Genomic DNA, 19,370 nt, shown 5'->3' with positions numbered 1-19,370 from the left:
GAATATTGGCTGTTGACTAAGAAACTACGCTATGTATCGAATTATAATATGACATCGATAAGAAAATATTAAGGTAGTTATAGCTCAGCGATATAAGTGGAAAGGATTTCCAGCTATGGTTTTCGATTAGATTTGGAATAACGATAGGGTGTTTATCGAATAAAAGCAGAGATTTACATTAAATTCAAAGAATTTCGTTGTGGTTATAGGATTCCACCTGACGAACTTCGGGAAGGTTCATCAAGAGTTTTTATAGAACATCGATACTGGGCAAAAAATAATCCGTTTAGATTGTAATATCAGGAAACTGAGACATTTTTAACATTTCAGGGACTTAAATTCATTTAACTTTATATAATTATTTAAAAGCGAAAATTATATGTACCAAACGAATTCTCACAATTTAACTCGAACTCAAAATACTCATCACGGATCAAGGAAAATCTAGAAAAATTGAACTTTGGTGCTTCAGAAGTTGTCTTTACCATTATGACAGGTGGAAGAAAGTGAATTTATTCCTACAAACTTAATGCAAAGCAACATCTTATAATTTTGTTGTTTCAAATAAGCCAAATCTTGCAAAATATGTCTGTGCACGGAACACTTCAATTAAAATCTTGCTAAATTTATTTTTTGGTAAAGTCGGTTATACTGAAATCATTGCTTTAAAGAATCGTAGTATATCGATTAGTATACGACAATTTATTTCACCGAAACAGTTGCTAAAACCATGAAAAAACTCGAAACTCCTCCTCATATTTCATCATGACAGCACAAGTTACACTTTGCATTTAAAACTATCAGTTATTTGAAGGTTGAAAAAACTGATTTGAAGAATCATCTTCCTCATTTATCTGATGAAACACAATTGTTTTTATATTTCTAACGATCACTGATCATATGTACACTGACTTAACAACTTATGTGAAGCAATCGAAAATTAAAAATTACATGTTTCTGCTATATAAAGGTTTGAATGGCATAATTATTTTAAAAATTGGTTTATTCGAATGAAAACTGTATTCATGTTAAAGGCAAATAGCTATAGGAAATAAAATGATTTATTTCCATACATAAATATTTTATTTATTATGGCTTCAGATAATGGTTTTGGCCTACAACCAATTTTAATGCTGAATTCTTTTTTTTTTTTTTTTTTTTTTGAATTGTAAAGACCTTATTTTATTTTTTTATTTTAACCAATTATTTTTAGCTCGACTTTAATTTCCCTCCTGATTTTAGATTCCTGACGGGATGTAAATTTTAATGGCGTAGTATGCAAAATCCAAATGTGTTCAAATGTAGTATTTAAGCTGCGGTTTCAAGAGTTCGTGGGGAGGAGTAGCGGAGTTAGTTCCAAGTTTATGCTGCGTGTTTTGAATTAGCTCTCTAGTTGATGTTAGCCACCCTCTTGAAATTATATTGGTATTCCAGTCTCTGCTGCGCGGTTGAGATAAGTAAGTCGTTCAGCCATCCTAATTTATTGTGATTTTACATTTTTATTTCCTGTTCACCTTAATTTAGCCACAAGTGGTGGTGAATTGTGAGCACCGAGTGAATGCATCTCGTCACGTTTAGTTCAAATAAAAAAGGTAAAAATAACCTTTTTCTGCAGTATCTGTTCTTCAAAGACATAGCGAAAATTTGATATGCAATGTTTTGACGTAGGGTCTAATGTGAATGATCCGGAAAAGAACACTTAGCCTCCACAAAATTATTTCAAATTTCTCTCTCTAGCTGTCTGGCTAAATGTTATATAATATAGTCTGGAAATATTTTTAAATTTATGGTTTTATAACTCATAAAGTCTTATAACTGATTTATACTTATTTTATGGTAGTGAATTATAAAATAGATTTGATCCTACTTAGATTTTTTACATGCAAGATATCTTATGCTTAATTCTTATGATATGTTTCGACGATTTGGTTTGTTTGCAAGTTTTTTAATGTTTCTTTTGAATCCGAAAGATGTTTTAGTACATATATTGCAAAAGTTCGTGAACAAAAGCAAAACCCCCTCGAGTTCATTTTGAATCCGCATACATCATTAATTAGTTACCGTATTCGTGCGTATATTTGGTATATTATATCAAAGAACTGAATTTTAATGATATTTTTGCCTAATTTTCTGGTTTTCCTGGAGTATTTATACATAAAATATTTTCCATGTTAAATAATGAAAGCCAATTGCATTTGATTATGTACAAGTGAAATATTACCAAATTGAATATCTTGGCAGTTTATTTTTAACATTTCAGATTTGTGTCACATTTGTACACTTAAATGGTTTGCTTGACATTGAAAGTTGTACCAATCGGTGAGGCCTAAGTTCTTCCATTAACTTTACATATTATACCTACCTTAATTTTAACATAATTTATCTTAATAACATTTTAAAATATATTTCATTTCGTACCTTTAGTGCAATAAATAAAAGGATTTCCGAGCATCTTAAGATATGTCATGAAAATTCCTAACTCTGCATATTATATACAGCTTTTCTAAATTCATTTTATTGGAGGATAATGGCAGGCGTTACAGCAACAGGAATTAGCATAATGTTGATAAATTTGCAGGACTAGTTTCGAGTGTTTAAATATTTTCGTCTTCTGCTGTCTAAGAGCTAAGAAGCACTCATTTTGCACTTCTGTGACTGAAGAAGACGGTTCTATATATAACCTTTGAAACTTAGTCCTACAGATTTATGAATATTACCTGGTTCTTGTTACTTCTCCAATAATCTTTGTTAGTCACGTTATTTTACCTCAAAATTTAACTTCAGTTTGCTTAAAAAAACACATTCTAGATTCTTAAAGCATTCTAAAAGGAAAACCACATATTCTAGAAGTCCTTGCCCTTCAGAATTCTTTTTCCGAAGACAGTTTCTTGAGTGCACACAACACGAGGACCATCGTGATGCTTAAGAACAAAGCCCGAGAGAGACGGGCGTTGCTTGCTTTAGCAAACGTGAGGTTGAGTAAAATGTGTAAAAAAGTTGCATGCTTGTCGAAATTAGCATAAATTATCGCCTATGAATACAGGAAGGTTAAGAGGACTGCCGTAAACTCATCGATCAAGAAACAGAGCACATTATGCATGAGAGGAAGAAAAAAGTGGAAGTTCATGGTGGATTCTTCTAACCCCTTTTGCCTCTCCTATTTTCTTAAGATACTTGTAGCATAACGTAACTTTAAACAATTCGGAAGGGGTTTTGTTCCTCCATTTATTTATTGCTCTTATTTGTGGGATGAGATTCATTCAACATTACGTGAAAGGAATTTTTTTAACTTATTGTTCATAACTATAGTTGACGTTTAAGGTATTCAAATCATTTCATACAAAAGAACTTCCTTGTTTGGCCAAACTGAATCGCCATAAAATTTTCACTAAGATTATTTCCCTTTTAATAAAAAATAAATTGCAGTAATTCAATGTTGAAAATTATTTTCATGTTTTTTTGTGACTATTGCGGTTATAATTTCTGTCCTCAGAAGGTATTTTGTCATAATACTACTTAATATCAATATATTTAAGACACAATAACACGCCGAATAAATACTAATTCAGAAGTCAAACAACAAAAATCAGCGTTATACCTACAAAATTTTCACAGGACTAGTTTCGATGGTTTTACCGAACCATCATCTTCAGCTGCAAAACCGCAAAAAAATTTTTTTGCGGTTTTGCAGCTGAAGATGATGGTTCGGTAAAACCATCGAAACTAGTCCTGTGAAAATTTTGTAGGTATAACGCTGATTTTTGTTGTTTGACTTCTGAATTAGTATCAATATATTTGTTTTCTAGTCGGCAAGTAACGGCCCGCGGATGAAATCCGACCCACCGCCTATTTTAACCTGGCCCGCGGGTTAATATTTTATTGTACATGAAAAAAATTAAGTAAATTAAATTACGCACTTTGACGCAGCTGCCTATAGTCAAGTTGAGATGTTGTGAATAATGACTTATGTGGGGCTACTGGCGTCACATATTGGCATTTTCGTCTCTGCTGTTGCCGTAGAAAAAGAAGCCAGTTTTGCCTTAGCGGTGCACATGGCTTTAGCGGGGCCTGTCACGTCTATCGACGCTTATTGACTGTCGGTTCTATGTGATATTTTGTTCTTTTGTTTTATTCTATTCATTACCCACAGGTACCATGTCACTCTCGAGACGAAATAAGAACAGCAAAGTGGTTTTCGAATGTCTTGCTTTTGAAACAGAATGGAATGAGAATTATTTTCTCATAGAATTCAGTAATAAACTATTATGTTTATTATGTAATGACGCAATAGCTATGCGAGAGGGGTACAACATATGTCACCATAACCAAACCCAAACTAGGCATGCGACATAACATTCAAAACTCATAAAAAATAAACGATTATTAATATTGGAAAGTTTAAAAATGGAGTCATTCACTACAGGCAATTTATTCCTGAAAGTAATAATAATAATAATAATAATAATAATGAGGCAGTAAATTAACTCCGAAAGGGAGAAAATTTATTGATGATGATTTAATTAAATCATGTTTGCTTGTGGTAACCGAAGAAATGCGCCGGAGAAAAAAGATTTGCTTCAAAATGTCAGTCTTTCGGCATTATTAATTAAAAACATTATCAGAAGATTTAAAGGTATGGTGAGCCACATTAAGAGTCAATTAAAAGACAAGGCAAAAGATTTCAAGTGATTTTCATTAGCTGTTGATGAATCGATAGACATTACTGATACTGCTCAATTGCTGTTGTTTATTCGAGGAATCAATACTAATTTTGAGGAGACTGAAAAATAGCATGCTATGAATAATCTGCATAAAACGGCTAAAGGCAAAGCTATTTCCAAGAAAATCAAGAAAACGCTAACACAGTACAATTTGCAATGGAATCAGTTAAAGATGTTTCACAGCCTATGGTAGGAAATGTGCGGAACGGTTAAATGATTAGTTGGACAATTTTTAAGGCTTGTGAAGAAGCTAAATGCTCAAAACCTCTGGTAATCATTGAATCATTCATCAGCTGTCTCTTTGGGGAAAAACATCAGTCTAACAAACGTTATTGAGCCAGTTATTTCAGCGATTATTTTTATTTACTTTTTATTACTTTATTTTACTATTACTTAAACATCGTCCATTTTTATGATTTTTTTATTAGAGACAGGAGCTGAATGTCATATTTTCCCTACCATGTAGCAATTCAATGGGTCAGCAATGGAAAAATTTTATTGAGCTTCTTTGAACTTGGAGAAATAATAGTATTTTTTCTAAATGAGACTAAAAACCCACAACCATTATTATCAAACAATGAATAGATATAGAATTTATCATTTGTTACAGACATCGGGGGATATTTTTAACGAATTTAACTTAAAATTACAGAGAAAAACATTGCCTATGTGTGGAAGGTGTTCTAGCATAACGTCATACCGCCGAATATTTGCATGGTTTGAAATACACATTTCATCATTTTGGTAATTTGCCATGCTGTAAAATATTTCAAGCAGTAGCGCAATCACCATTCCCCAAACCACTCGCAGCAGACGTATATTCTAGAACTTAAATTGTATTTATAACAACGTTTCTCGTATCTTGATGCAAATGTAAAATATATTTCCCGTATTTCAAAATCCATTTGTCTATACAATTGAGGAGCATCCATCAGACTTTCAGTTGCAAGTTTCTGATCTGCAAAATGATGGTATGTTAAAAATGATGCTGTTTAAAGAAATAGATCTAATCCAATTCCATAAATATATTTCTGGAGATAAATACAGCCAATTATAATTATATTCACGGGGGATTTTGTCTGTATTTGGGAGTACTTACCAACGTGAAAGGACATTTTTGAAAATGAATTATGTAAAGGGATAATATAGATCACAATTTACAGATAACGTCAATGATAAGAAGTACTAACTTCAAATTTCAGTAACATGAAATATTATCTCCGAAAAACAATTACATTCATCGCATTAATACAAAATGTAACTTCAAAATGTGAAGTTAAATATCATTTCCTAATTTTCCCTCTTTCAAAGACTTTCACTGTCTGGACGTTTTCAAAAAAAATTTCCGACCCCTTTCTAGATGAATAAAAAAAGAAAGTACCTATTTTTTGCCATTATTATATTTATCTCTTTACATTTAATTTTATTTTGATTGTTATTATTTATTGTATTATGAATTATTATTTCATATTTTTTATTTTTGTTCACTTTTTCTAATGGCCTTCTGCAGGGCTTCGGCACCTATAATTTTAGATAATAAGTCCTGGATTAAGACGATTTATACACATTGCAGATGTCTTCGTTTTTTCAACGAATGCTCTGACAGATTAGTTAAACATTACCCACTCTTCTTATTTTTAATTTCCCAAGAGAATTCTGAGACTATCATAAACACCTTACTGAAACTTTCTTCGCATTGACGGAACCAGGTTTGTACGCTTTTTTCTCTTAGTTTTTTATAACAAATAGAACTCTCTTTGTTGCAATCATTCCCTGCTTCATGTTAAAATGTATTTCCATTTGTCTTCTGCTAACTAGTTTTTATACTGGGTTTTACAATTTGTTCTTCTTTGAATCATATCCCACCGCAAAAGTTGGTGAACATTTAGTTTTTTTTTAGCTCTTTTAAATTTTTAAATCTTCGTTTATTATTTTATTTATTGCTGTTACAAAGGTATTTAAAAACTTTGCGATTGATTTATTTCTTTTGTTATCAATGATTTAACTTTAGAAACATTTGAAACAGTGCATATCGTTTTTAAGTATTCGTTTGGAGTCTTCCTTCCATATAGAAGTAATGACTAGTAGTTTTTCCTTTCCCATTAATAATGTTGCTTATTCTGCGTTTTGAAATATTAATACGCTTCATCTCACAACATTTTTGAATTAAGAAATAGAAATATTTCTCTTCGAAAAGCATAAAATCACATTCTTCAATCGACAGCTTGCTTGAACGCAATATTTTGAAAGAAGAATAAATTTAAAAGTAGCAAACGATATTTCTTAATTTAAATAAAAAGCTGTTGCCAGAAAATTTTGTTCCAATTTTTTTTAATTCTTTACGGAAATTGTTTAAAGTATATATAAAGAATATCTGCCTTTTGTTCCATGCATGGCCGTCTGTTTTATTTCAAAATAAAGCCGGGTTATACAACCGTTATAAAGCTAAAGCAAAGCGGATATCATTTGAAATACATATAATCTTTGTATCTCATTGTAATACTCAGAATTTAGAATATTCAGATTATTTGACATAATATTATCTAACGTTGCCTATGTGAGATTAATTATCGTTTCCTTTATACTATCAGAGATTAATAATATATCTGAAATGGATACACACGTTTTTATAATAAAATAAAGTACATATTGATTACATTTATTTACTATGGTGTTTATGCAAAGGAAACTCCATACGTGAACCACCAATAATTTGACCTCCCGCTCCTGCCCAAACTATTTTTTTTTTTTTTTGTTTACATTGTAATATATGAAACAAATCTTTATTTTGCTTACTTTAGAATCTTTTAGGTAGTTTTTCAATGATAATTACATAAATTAACACTTAATAGAAAGGGTTTGCATGAAAACACTGATTAATTTAATTATATTTCAGAGAGTAACTGCGCCTTAGATCTGGGATATCTCCAGCTCCTGCCGGCTGATATGATCAGTTTCAAAGAGAGACTTCTAAGAGTGGCTGCTACGAAACATTATTAAGATTTTTATAAGCTTGCATTCTGTCAAGAGGCTACTTTGTAAGATAATAGCGAAAGACGCATATATTATTTTATCTGTTTAGCTAATTTCCTGCTCAGATTGTAAATCAATTTATTTGAATTTGTACACATTCGTATGAATGTATACCACAATAAATTATGTTTGCTTTAAATTTCTAAAAACGAAATTAAGATAAAAAAAATGCTGTTCTGTTTTATAAAATAGTGTGTTTTTTTATATTATTCTGAGGATTGAACGTTTGATTCAGTAATAGTTGGTGAACTTGTGATGTTGGGAGGCCCCAACTTGTCAGCAACAGTAGTAGTGACTGCTATGAACTGGAAATTACACAGGCTCTTAAGAAGGGTTTAACTCCCTTTTTATTTCACTTTAGAAATCACAGTTGCGTTCGCTTGACGCTCACAAACTACGCCAACCCGGCGGTTAAACAAAAATAGAAAAGTACAACTAAAAATAAATGACAGGATGCATAACTAACGAAGTCACTATCTACAAGGCTCTATAATTGTAACTATCTTAACCGCGTTCTAAGATACAGCTGAGATTCAGCAAACTTTCTGATTAAGAATTTGAAAGATTCAACGAACTGTCGAAATAGGCACACAGGCCAAACAAAACGCGCGGTTCTTAAACTTTCTACCAAGCAACCTTCACGCTCGTGATTCAAGAAGCACACTTAAAATCTCGCTTCCCTTCTATTTAAAGTCAATTACTTCTAAAATTTGAATACTCTGCGCGTTCTACTACGATTTACATACTCTGGCATAGGCAATTCTAGGGGAAAGTAAAGGCTTGACAGGAAAGATAGCTTAAACTTAAAATAAATGTTAGTTAAAATAAATATAAACCCTACAAACTAATAAGTAACAGAAATTAAAAGTCTATTAGAATGTGTAAAACTATATGGTTATCTTGTGAAGCAACTTTTATTTCAACTATACTTAAAGATTTTAGAATATAAATTACATTTTCGGATTTAGAAACTAAATACTGAAGCCACAATAATTATTAGTAATGCAGCGTTAGCCCTCGTCGGCAGACATTATTTAGGAAATCACGTATGCTTTGGAAATCATTCTAAAAGTACTTTATGCTTTAATGAAACTTAATGATAATTTATAACGCAATTTGTTTGTTGATAATATATAGCGCTTATAGCGCAACTTGTTTTAAATTTAGATAAATATTTTATGTTTATCTAAATACTCTGTAGTAAAAATTTATCTAAAATTCTGTAGTAAATGTTTTTGAAAATGTTGAACAAAGTACAAGATAAAAAAAAAAGTGGTAAATATTTTATTTCGCGTATTTTTCAGGAAAAACTAGGCAGATACAACAGCAGTTTAGGAACAGAATTAGTTTAAATTTATTGTTAAAAATGAATTAAATGAATTAAGACCTATTCTTTCAGAAACCGGCAGTTTGAAACAGTTACGAGAGATTTTAAGAAAAACAAAACTCCAGTTTAGGTTTATTTCGCAACATTAGGTTTATTTCGGAGCAAGAGACAAGAAAAATTAGCTGTGCCTTAGCCGAGATTGGACTCCTGATGTGCTTCCAATTACACCACGAAGGCACGCGACGAAGAGACAGAAAATTCCTTGCCAGTTGAAATCCCAATATAAATTAATTTGAAATTCCATTATTAAATTTTACCTGAAATTCCAAGATTTCCTTTTCATTGCAAATCGTAGAAAATAAAGAAAGCTTCAGCTTGCTTTATTTTCTACGATTCAGAGATTATAGCAGCTTGCAATAGCAAGCTTGAGCACTAAAAAGCAAGCTTGAGCTTGCTTTTTAGTGTTCTGCTCAGAACACTAAAAGCGTAAATGGAGGCATCTATGCATAGACAGTAGAAATTATAACAAAAAGTGATTTAGGAAGTGTTTTAGAAGGTATAAATTGTATGTACAATATCTCATAACAGGGTTCCTAAATAGCGGAAGCGCAATAAGGCTAATGTAAGTAAAATCCAATTTCACTTGAACACATGCAAGAGAATATTTAGCTAGTTAATGGACGTTGAATATCAGTTAAGATAAAATTTTGTTACGAATTTTTGAATATATGTAAATAACTTATACTAGAATTCCACTATAAATATGCTATAAAACAATTCCACTAATAAAAAATACTACAATTCCACGAATAATTTAACAAATGAAATTATGCACGGAATTGTAGTATTTTTTGTATAATGTAACATCCACTTGAAAGAGGTGAAGCGCTGCGAAAAAAGTAATATTACAGACGGAAAGTCTATTTAATATTGAGTAAATGATTATCTCGCTAAATCGGCGAGATATTGCCACGCTGGCAGCAGTTTTGGCCACAAATTTGACAAGAAATCGCCAAATTGACGAAAATTTGTCGACGTTTTGGTCTAATTTCCGTATAACTGTAATTGGTAGTGGGATTAAATAAATGCAATTGGTTCCTATATGCAATCGTAACCGTATCCGGCTTTCATATGCCTTCCAGTAATTTTGATAAGTATAATGTACTAGAAATTCTTCGGCGGGCGGAGGAAACCTATATAAGGACAGAAATTAAAAGTCTATTAGAATGTATAAAACTATATGAATATCAGTTTCAAAGAGAATATCAGTTTCTCATTTGTTCAGTTCAGCGTGAGTTCGGAGTATCGTGAGATCTCTGTAGGAGCTTTGCCTTTTTAGATGCATTTTGCACTGCTTTGTGTTTGACGTTCTTAGTAGTTTGAAGCATAAATACTGATTGCGCACTATGATATTGAGAAGAGCCGAACGAGTGCGTTTGTGGAAACTTGTAGAATTGTAAAGTGATTTTTTTCTTAAACTTTATCAGGCTATCATCATTTCTGATACAATCTATTAAGAATCTGTAAAAATATAATGGAATAATGGAGTAAATAAAAATATAATGGAGTAATGGTACAGGTGTAATGGAGACAAACGTCACAGGTGAGGCTTTAGCATGCAAAAGCGTGATGCAACGGAAAAGATGGTCCAGAGTAGATCCCTCTAAAAGGGGGAATGTTGGAGGTTCTACCTGTGATATCAGCCAATAGCGGCCCGATACTTCATTGTTCAAACATGCAGAAAAGCATTTCTTTTGAAGCCTACTTAATAGTAATTCGAAAGGAACATAAATCCTGAACTGTAAAACATATGCTAACTAAAGAAGAATCAACAAAGCTGCATTTCAAACATTTCAAAATCAACTACTGGTTGTAGCTGAAAACATCAAGATAAAACTATCACGGACGAAAACATCGAGGAGAAAATAACGCAAGGCAAAAACGTAAGCGTTCAAAACATCGCGTGAGAAGAGAAAGCAAAGAGAAAACATAGCAGTTCTAAAACAGCGTAAAAGAAAACATCGTGAGAGAAAATAATTCTGTGCAGAAACTTAGTAGTTTTAAAAAATCGTCGTACAAAGCATCCTGGTAAAAAAATAAAACGCCTACAAATCATTGCAGATATGAGCTTTCTAAATTAAGTGAATTTTCGCATAATGATTTGTGAACACGAGGAACAATAAGTAATATTTTTACCATTATATTTCATATTTTTGGATTAATTAATAAATTTATACCGAAAAAGGAAGAAGGAAACTCACACATTCAAAACCTGGAAATTAATGAAACTTTCACTTTTTATCTTTATACAATACTAGCTGAAGTCCCTGGTATTGCCTGAACTTTACGCAGAGTGAAGAGGCTTTTTGGGAGATTGGATAGTTTTTCTAAATCCCGTTTTTGAAATATTCGCGAAACGATGATAGAGAACGCACTTAAATTCGGATTTATAGGTTCTACAGTATTCTTGAAAGTTCTACGCTGTACAATAAAGGTAACTAACACGGTGTCATCTATCGGTTTAATAAAAACTTATGTTTCCTTTGTTGTCCTTATTTTTTTATGAGCTTTCGTAAACTTTCACCACTTTTGTCATCCACCGTTTTCGAAGTATTTAAAAAAAACTGACAGAAAGTGCATTTAAATACTACTTTAAAAGTACCACACTGTTCTGGAAAGCTCTACACTGTTTTAAAGAGTAAAAAGCGTGGCGCCATCTAACGGTTTTAGTAAAAACGGGTTGTGAGAATGCAACAACGGGGACGTGAACCAAAGATAGGTGTCATGATTTCAAAGCCTAAACTACATACAAATACTAATATTTACTGTTTGTAAGAAACAATATAAATTCTTGCTTAGCACTGGTGACTTTCACTCATAGAGGAAAAATTAACAACGGCGACGTGCACCTAAGCTTGGTGACGTTTATACGATATGGGTGACTGAGCGCATCATTTTAATACAAGTATCTTGAGTGTGGACTCTGAAATGGGTTTTCGAAATATGTAGGCCGTAACCTTCGTCTTTTTTTGAAGGTCAATTGTGCAAAATTTCGTTAAGCTCCGAATAAAACTATAGATTTATATGACTTAAGCACAAACAAAGAAATGGACATTCTTCTATATATATACACAGATTTTTTTTTTCATGAAAATCTACTAATACCTTTCTATAATCAGAAATCGCCCCTATACAATATTATTATCAAGCAATGATTTGTATACAATTTGTTTTTAATCACGGTAATTTGTAAGACTATGTTGTAACACTGCGAAATTTTTAGCATCACTTTATTTTCCATTCCGGTTTTCTTAGAACTGCAATCTTTTCTCCTTGCTTTCTATTCTCTTACCATGCTTTGTGCTACAGTATTTCCTCTTTGTCTTGGTGTCTCCGCATGTTTTCCGTGGACACCTAGCAGCTAAAAGAAAGACTGGTTTGCCGTTCGCTAGAACAGACTATGGGCATTTCCATGATGTGCGACCACTGTTCTCCGAATATTCAATGCAACTGCAACAGATCCTAAAACAATCATCAAATTAGTAGTAATAGACATCCGTTCGAATACAGTTTCTATCCAGTACATTCGCAGATCCAATAAGCGACATTTTACCATGTGCAAAGCACAGACATTAGTATTGATTGATTATCCAGTAGTGTTTTACAGTGGCCTAGAAACCCCTTGATTGTCGGTAATGTACTATGCTATAATGAAGCCCAATTTCATCAGATTAGGATGGAATTTATGACGATTCCAATAAATCTAATTCATCAACGGAAGACATTTCTTGAATAATTTTGGTTACAGAAAAAGGGAAAAATGCAATTTTTTTGTTAGCAATAATGAACAATGGAAGATTTATGAATTCAAGTCTCATGATCTCAAGTGTGAAATTCCACGGTTTCTTTGTTTAATCAGTGCATATTAAGCCATACTGGCAAGGGATACAATACATATTCCAGGAATTCATATCCGTGTTTAAGTATCGAACTTCAAATTTTATGATACAAGAAAAAACAATGCGAAAGTTAAAATTATGTAAAATACATGCAATTTTATAACTAATGGACTATAGACCAGGATAACTTTTGAATTCTTAGAATCACTTAAAACGAATGTTTTTGCTGTTGTTGTTGTTTAGTGTCTTAAAATTAATTGTTATTAATTGTCTTAAAATTAATTGTTATAATATGAAAGGCAAACTTCTCTTAAAATAATTGAGTTCTTGGTCAAAAGCTTATTTGTCGGAGCAAACTCTGAGAGCAGGGAAAACGGAAGAGTAAAGAAAAGCAGAATTTTGTTAAGAACCGAATAACAAGATTCAAAGTACGGCGAAGATACCTGTTTGCCATTTTGTTATATTTGAATCTCTGTCAACTGAATCACGGAATCTCTGTCAGATAAATGAAACAAGACAAATATTTCCATAAATTTATCAAACTTTTCTCTGAAATTTATAAATGAATTGAAATATTCTAATTACTTCCCAGTCAATAATTGTGCTATGTTGTACTTAATAGTTCTGATTTTATTTATGATGTCTAATAAATAATTTATTGTTATTGCTCGAACACAATCAAAAGTCCTTTGTGGTCCGTTTTAGTTAAAACCATAGTTATTTTAAACATTTTTTGTAGAAAGGAAAGAAAAAAAATAATATATATAAATAATTACTGCCTTAAACTATACACAAATAATCTGAATCTGAAGTTGGTGATCCTACAATAAATTTACCTTTTTTGTTTCCTTTATTCATTATCCAAAATACATTCAATTTTTTAAAAAAATGCATAAAGAAGTACTTAATATTTAATAATGATTCAATAAAACAAACTGCCCTTTGCACTGTGTCTGAACATTTACAATCTCTCCACAGTAAATTAAAACTGATCTCATCTCCGACAAGAAAGAGTTTTGCCCTTTTCTTGGAAAATTACAGTAGCAGATAAGATTAGGAAGCATAGCTTGACATTTGTGACGGATTAAGGACATATTTATGCACGCAGTCATATTTTATTGCTAGAAAGTCCAAAGGAGAATATATTAAGAAGGGTTAAAGAGATACAAGATTGGATACTTTGTCTGTTTACCAGCTTAAGAATGAGATTATTTTTTAATAAATATAAAACCCGAATCAACATATGCAAGATCGATGTCAGAAATCAAAGTGTCATGCATAGCAAATTTACCTCTACTTTTCCTTTAAGTCTAATGTTCTGACATGTTTTCTTTTATAAGCATTAAGTTGACTACGACATTAAAATAAATGCCCTTAATTCTTTTTAAAAGTATTTATTCGAACCATACAACAATTTTTTTAATTAAAAGTTCTAGCTCCTTAATCGCATATAAGAATTTTCAATGTTTCTCTATTTCCACGTGTTATGTCAGTTGAAGTCAAAACAGCATTCTCATGAGCTACTGCAAATTTTTCAGCACCACCTTTTCTGAGTTTCACGGATCACTTTACCGCGTACGTTGCTCCATATTTTTCTGCCGTTTTGTCCATGACGATACAGAGAAGCTACAGCACACTTTGCTAATGTACAGATACAGGTAAAGTTGCAGTTGGGGAAATCAGATTGTATATCTGGGTGTCTTCTCCATTTTTTTCCATCTCCATTTCTCTTTACTTTCACTCCTGCCTCATCCAAAATGTTCATTCTCGTTACTTTGGGGAAAAAGAGTTATACAACTGATCATCAAGCTTTCCCTGTTTTATAGATTAATAAATAATTCAACTTCTAAAAAGTGGAGAAAATTCGTTATTAATATCAAATTCAATATAGAGGTAAATTTTCTACCTTATTCTAAAAATACTGACTGGTTTAAATTTAGCAATGATGCTTCAACACTACATACCTATTAAGGGACAATGAATCCTAGCTAAGGATTTTCAAACTACTGTCACGAAATATTCCTAAAGTATTTATGACCAACATGATGTGTACTGAGAGGATGTACAGTCGATTCCGGTTAATCGGACCGCATCGGGAAGCGATCGTTTTGGTCCTAATAACTGGCTGGTCCGATTACACGAACATGTCCTATGTTGTAAGGTGGGACGTGATATATGTAGCAAACAATAAATGTACATGTAAATCATGTACTAAAATGTAATTATGACCTTTACTGTGCTGTACACACGTATGGCGAACATACATGTACAAACAAGAACTACAGTCGAACTTTCTTCATTGAGCAAATTAATTTAGAAACAAATTCTAAGAAACGATCTCCACGTCACTCAGCATGCAAGCACAATAAAAACAAGTTCTTACAAAGTTCCAGCCAACATTTGAAGAACTTATCCAATGTGATCTGACGTGTTCTCTTGACGGATTGCGAAATCGCCACAAAAATCTAACGCAGCAATGGGACTGCCTTCATTTCCTTCCTGCATGAAATACCGACGAAAAGTTTCAATACATTTCCTCGCATCCTGTGTTGTCACTTGCACCAACTTATTAGCGGCATCATCATCATCACTTTTTTGGTCTTCCGATGCTGTCGTGTGTTTTGCTCCAACTCGAACAACGATTTCAGCGTCAGAATCTTCATTTTCATCGTAGCATTAAAGCTCGTTGTCGATGGATAAAAATTCTTGTAATTTTGTACCTGTTGAAATTCCACATGTCCGTCATTATTTTCACTTTCAATGAGCATGTCCACATCCATCTCCAAAACCAAGTGCTTAAAGACACAAGGAGAAAAACAGTTCTGAATTGTCTCATTGCTCACTTTTCGCCAGCTGTCGGCCACAAATGTAACTGCTTGTAAGATATTGACCTTTGAACTGATTTCGCTGACTTTTGACGATGAGGTCAGAAAACTTTCTTCAATTGCTTCAGGGATGTAATTAACCAACCTTGTAAAGGGTCTTCAAATTTTGGATGATGCCCATGTTCATTGGCTGGACCAAATCTGTGGTGTTGAAATTCGAGTTGTATGTTCTTCAAGCAATCTAAATGAGGATGTGCTGCACAATTATCAAGAAGAAACAGCACTTTTCTCGACTGGAGTTGTAGCTCTCTGTCCCAATCCTTCAGTCATTCTTTAAAACGTTCAGAGTTCATCCGCGCATTTCTGTTTGCACGATACACAACTGGCAAAATCCTAAGTCCTTTAAAACAGCGCAAGGCTTAGTGCTTTTTCCTATAAACAACAGCTTCCTCTTGTCCGTTCCTGACATGTTTGAGCAGCACAAGACAGTTACGCGATCCATCGCTTTTTTGGAGCTAGAGAGTTCAACATGTTTGTAACTTAATGAGCCGTCCGGTGTACCACGATAATACAGCCAAGTCTCATCAGCATTGTAGATGTCATCTGCTGAAAAATTTGAAGAAGCTCGGGCAGTTTTGTTGATAACCATTCTTCAGCATCTGCATTATCAGCACTTTCTTTCTTGCCATGTGCTTTCTTAAATTTTATATCATGTCTAGATTTCCGTCGAGACAACCAACCGTCTGAAGCTTTAAAGTCATCGTGGCCCAGCTTTGCATTTTAATATTGGGCCGCTTACTCCCAGAGCTCGTCCAGTAACAATGGCAAACCATTCATTAAGGGCCTCATTGACGTCGGAAATCAATTTTTTCAGCTAACGTCAAGTCCCGTCGTGGCATTTTGGCAGGGGAGATAAGACACGCGCACAGTTCACTGACTAAAGTGGTCTGAAGAAACCTTGGTGATTCTGGGTCAAGATTTTGAGATCAAGAGGGAGATAAAATGCTCGCCATTCAAAGCTTTGGAACTAATGTCATTCCAAAAGGGGGTGAAATGATGCCTTTCTCGTGTAAACTTTAATCATGGTTGACAGGCCGGAATTCCTTTCAGGTAGAGCCAGATACTCTATTGTTCATTTCCTCGAAAATCAGAGACGCAGTGGGACCAATAACCTCGCTAGCGGCTACTGATGGCTCTGTTTTAAGAAAGGTCAAAGAAAATGGTGCGCGTGTTCACCTCTCACTGGGTTTGCTCTTGTCATGCACTTTAAGGAATTCCTGACCTTTGATAAAGCATTCTCCAGAGCCGGATCCTCCCACATGTCGCGGACCACTTCTACATCCGCTGTACGCGGCCGATTTGTGGCTTTTCTTTCTTATTCGTTCCCACGTCTTTTAGTCCGATTAAACGGAATTTTGGTCCACCTAAGCGAATAATATTAGGCTTATATACATAGGATTTGTTTCGGTTCTTTAGGATTCGGTCCGAAAAAGCGGCTGACCGATTATCCGGTGGTCCAATTAACCGGATCCGACTGTATCTTAAATTTAAAATTAAACTGCAGATGAAAATTACGTGAAAATGTGTTGCAGAGTTATTAGGTTATTTTGAAGCAGAAGACATGAAAAATGTGAAGTGCCATCCGGGAATTCGAATCCTCAATCTCTCGAATAGGCTTTGAGTGTGCTTCCAGTTACACCTTAAAAGCGTGAGGAGTGGAGGGAGAAATACCTTATAAAATTTCCTTTTTAAAGAACGACTGAGAATGAGAGGACTCAATCGCCAAATCCTCGTGGTCATTATCTTTAACCTTTAGTTTGGCCCCACTGTAGAGTCAATAGCAGAGTATTAAAGTCACTGTAGAGTATTGAAGCAGGAGACGTGAAAAATGTGCAGTTCTCTCGCCGGGACTCGAGCCCTGTATCTCTCGAATACGCGTTGAGAATACATGTAGACCTATGTTTACCGTAACACTAATAATCCTGAATCATTCTAGGATAAATTCAAGAAACAGACAAATTAATAACCTTGTCAGTATTCGAAAAGTCAAAACTTTTCGCAAAAAAACCATCAATAAATACATGACATATCCCTGCTTGTAATCTAGCGTATAAGTTGTATCAATAGCTAATTTGGAACCTTATAAGATATTTCTCCCCCTTGATAGCATGCCTTTGTAGTGTAGTGATCTGCACACTGGGCGCGCATTCCAGGGGTCCGTGGTTCGATTCCCGGCGAGGGTGTTGCTCATTTTTCACCACTCCTGCTTTAAAAATAACCTAACGATTCTACAACCTGAACTCAAAATTTCGACATCTGAAACTTTTCTCTTAATAAGCAACTTAAACCAAAACTTTCTCTTGATGAGCCTCCATATTGGGTAATTGCTCCCTTTTTTCCTACATCTGTTGCCTCTTTAACGTTATTTCACTCTGCTCTCTTCATATCGCAACAAAAATGTTCAAAAAAATTCATATCGCAACAAAAATGTAATAGTTCTTGAATAGGCATATTTAGAGTGCCAAGTAAATTATGGGGGCAAATTTTAATCGAAATAAAGCTGAACATTTAATCTTAGTCGGCTTTCAAGTTTCCTCTTCAGTATGGATCTAAATTCTAAGCCATCAACATTGCTAATTGCTACGTCTTTTTTCATCGCATATATGTATACATTATAACCACCTACACAATAACGCGTTACGTAACCTTTGGCCTTCAAAACAGCTGCAGTTCGCCTTGGCATAGATGCCACAAGTTCTTGACAGATGACTGGAAACAGGTTGTCTAAGCAGTGGTCATGCAAAGTCAAGATATTCCGACATGGTGGTGTTTGAGCTCTGAGCTACCGCTCCATGACATCCCAAATGTGCTTTATCAGATTAAAATCCGGTGGCCTTGTGACATGGGGCGTTGTCCTGCTGGAAGTTTCCATGTCCGGTTGGGAAGATAGATGCCATGTAAGGGGCAACTGATCCATAATCATGTTTAGATAGTTCAACTCTTTCATGATCTGTTCGACAACAACTAAGTGTTCCAAAGCCGCCCAAACGTCCGACAGAGCACAATACCGCCACCGCTAGCCTATGTATGATCTTCTGTACAAGGTAGTAGCAGCTGTTCTCCTGTAGGACCCATGCCCTGACACGATCATGAACGTGATGAATAAGATATCGTGGTTCATCCACCAGGCAACCGTTTTCTACTTATCTCTAGTTCAATCTCCACGTTCTCGTATTCACTGTAGGTATAGCTGGCAATAACGCTTAGTCAACAAAAGCACACGAGTGGGCCGTCTGCTGCACAGTCCCATATCCAATACTGTCTGCTGAACTGTGTGTTCCGAAACACTTGCACTTGGACCTGCATTGTATTAGGCTATCAGCTGAGCCACTTTCTAGCACAAAATTTGCTGTACCAAGCAATATTATCAGTAGATTAGCAAATAATTATCATGCAGATTTTATATTCTTCAGAATAATCACTCATATTTCTATAAGTGCTGTCATCAGTCCACTTTTCAAGAGCAAGAATCGCAAATAATAATAAATAAAAAGAAAATTATTGC

General features: G+C 33.9%; 1 long non-coding RNA gene across 1 annotated transcript; it reads left to right on the top strand.

Annotated features, from left to right (window-relative positions):
• The first annotated feature begins 1,343 nt into the window (after nt 1-1,343).
• LOC118189892 (uncharacterized) lies at nt 1,344-7,930 on the top strand. Its single transcript, XR_015041493.1, has 3 exons — nt 1,344-1,457; nt 6,232-6,430; nt 7,618-7,930. It is a non-coding gene; the product is annotated as an uncharacterized LOC118189892 (long non-coding RNA).
• The last annotated feature ends 11,440 nt before the right edge of the window (nt 7,931-19,370 follow it).

This window comes from Stegodyphus dumicola, chromosome 6 (genome assembly GCF_044657685.1).
Source record: "Stegodyphus dumicola isolate Sdum_Otavi_A_Nest chromosome 6, ASM4465768v1".
Taxonomy (NCBI): domain Eukaryota; kingdom Metazoa; phylum Arthropoda; class Arachnida; order Araneae; family Eresidae; genus Stegodyphus; species Stegodyphus dumicola.
This window is presented reverse-complemented; position numbering and strand designations above follow the sequence as displayed.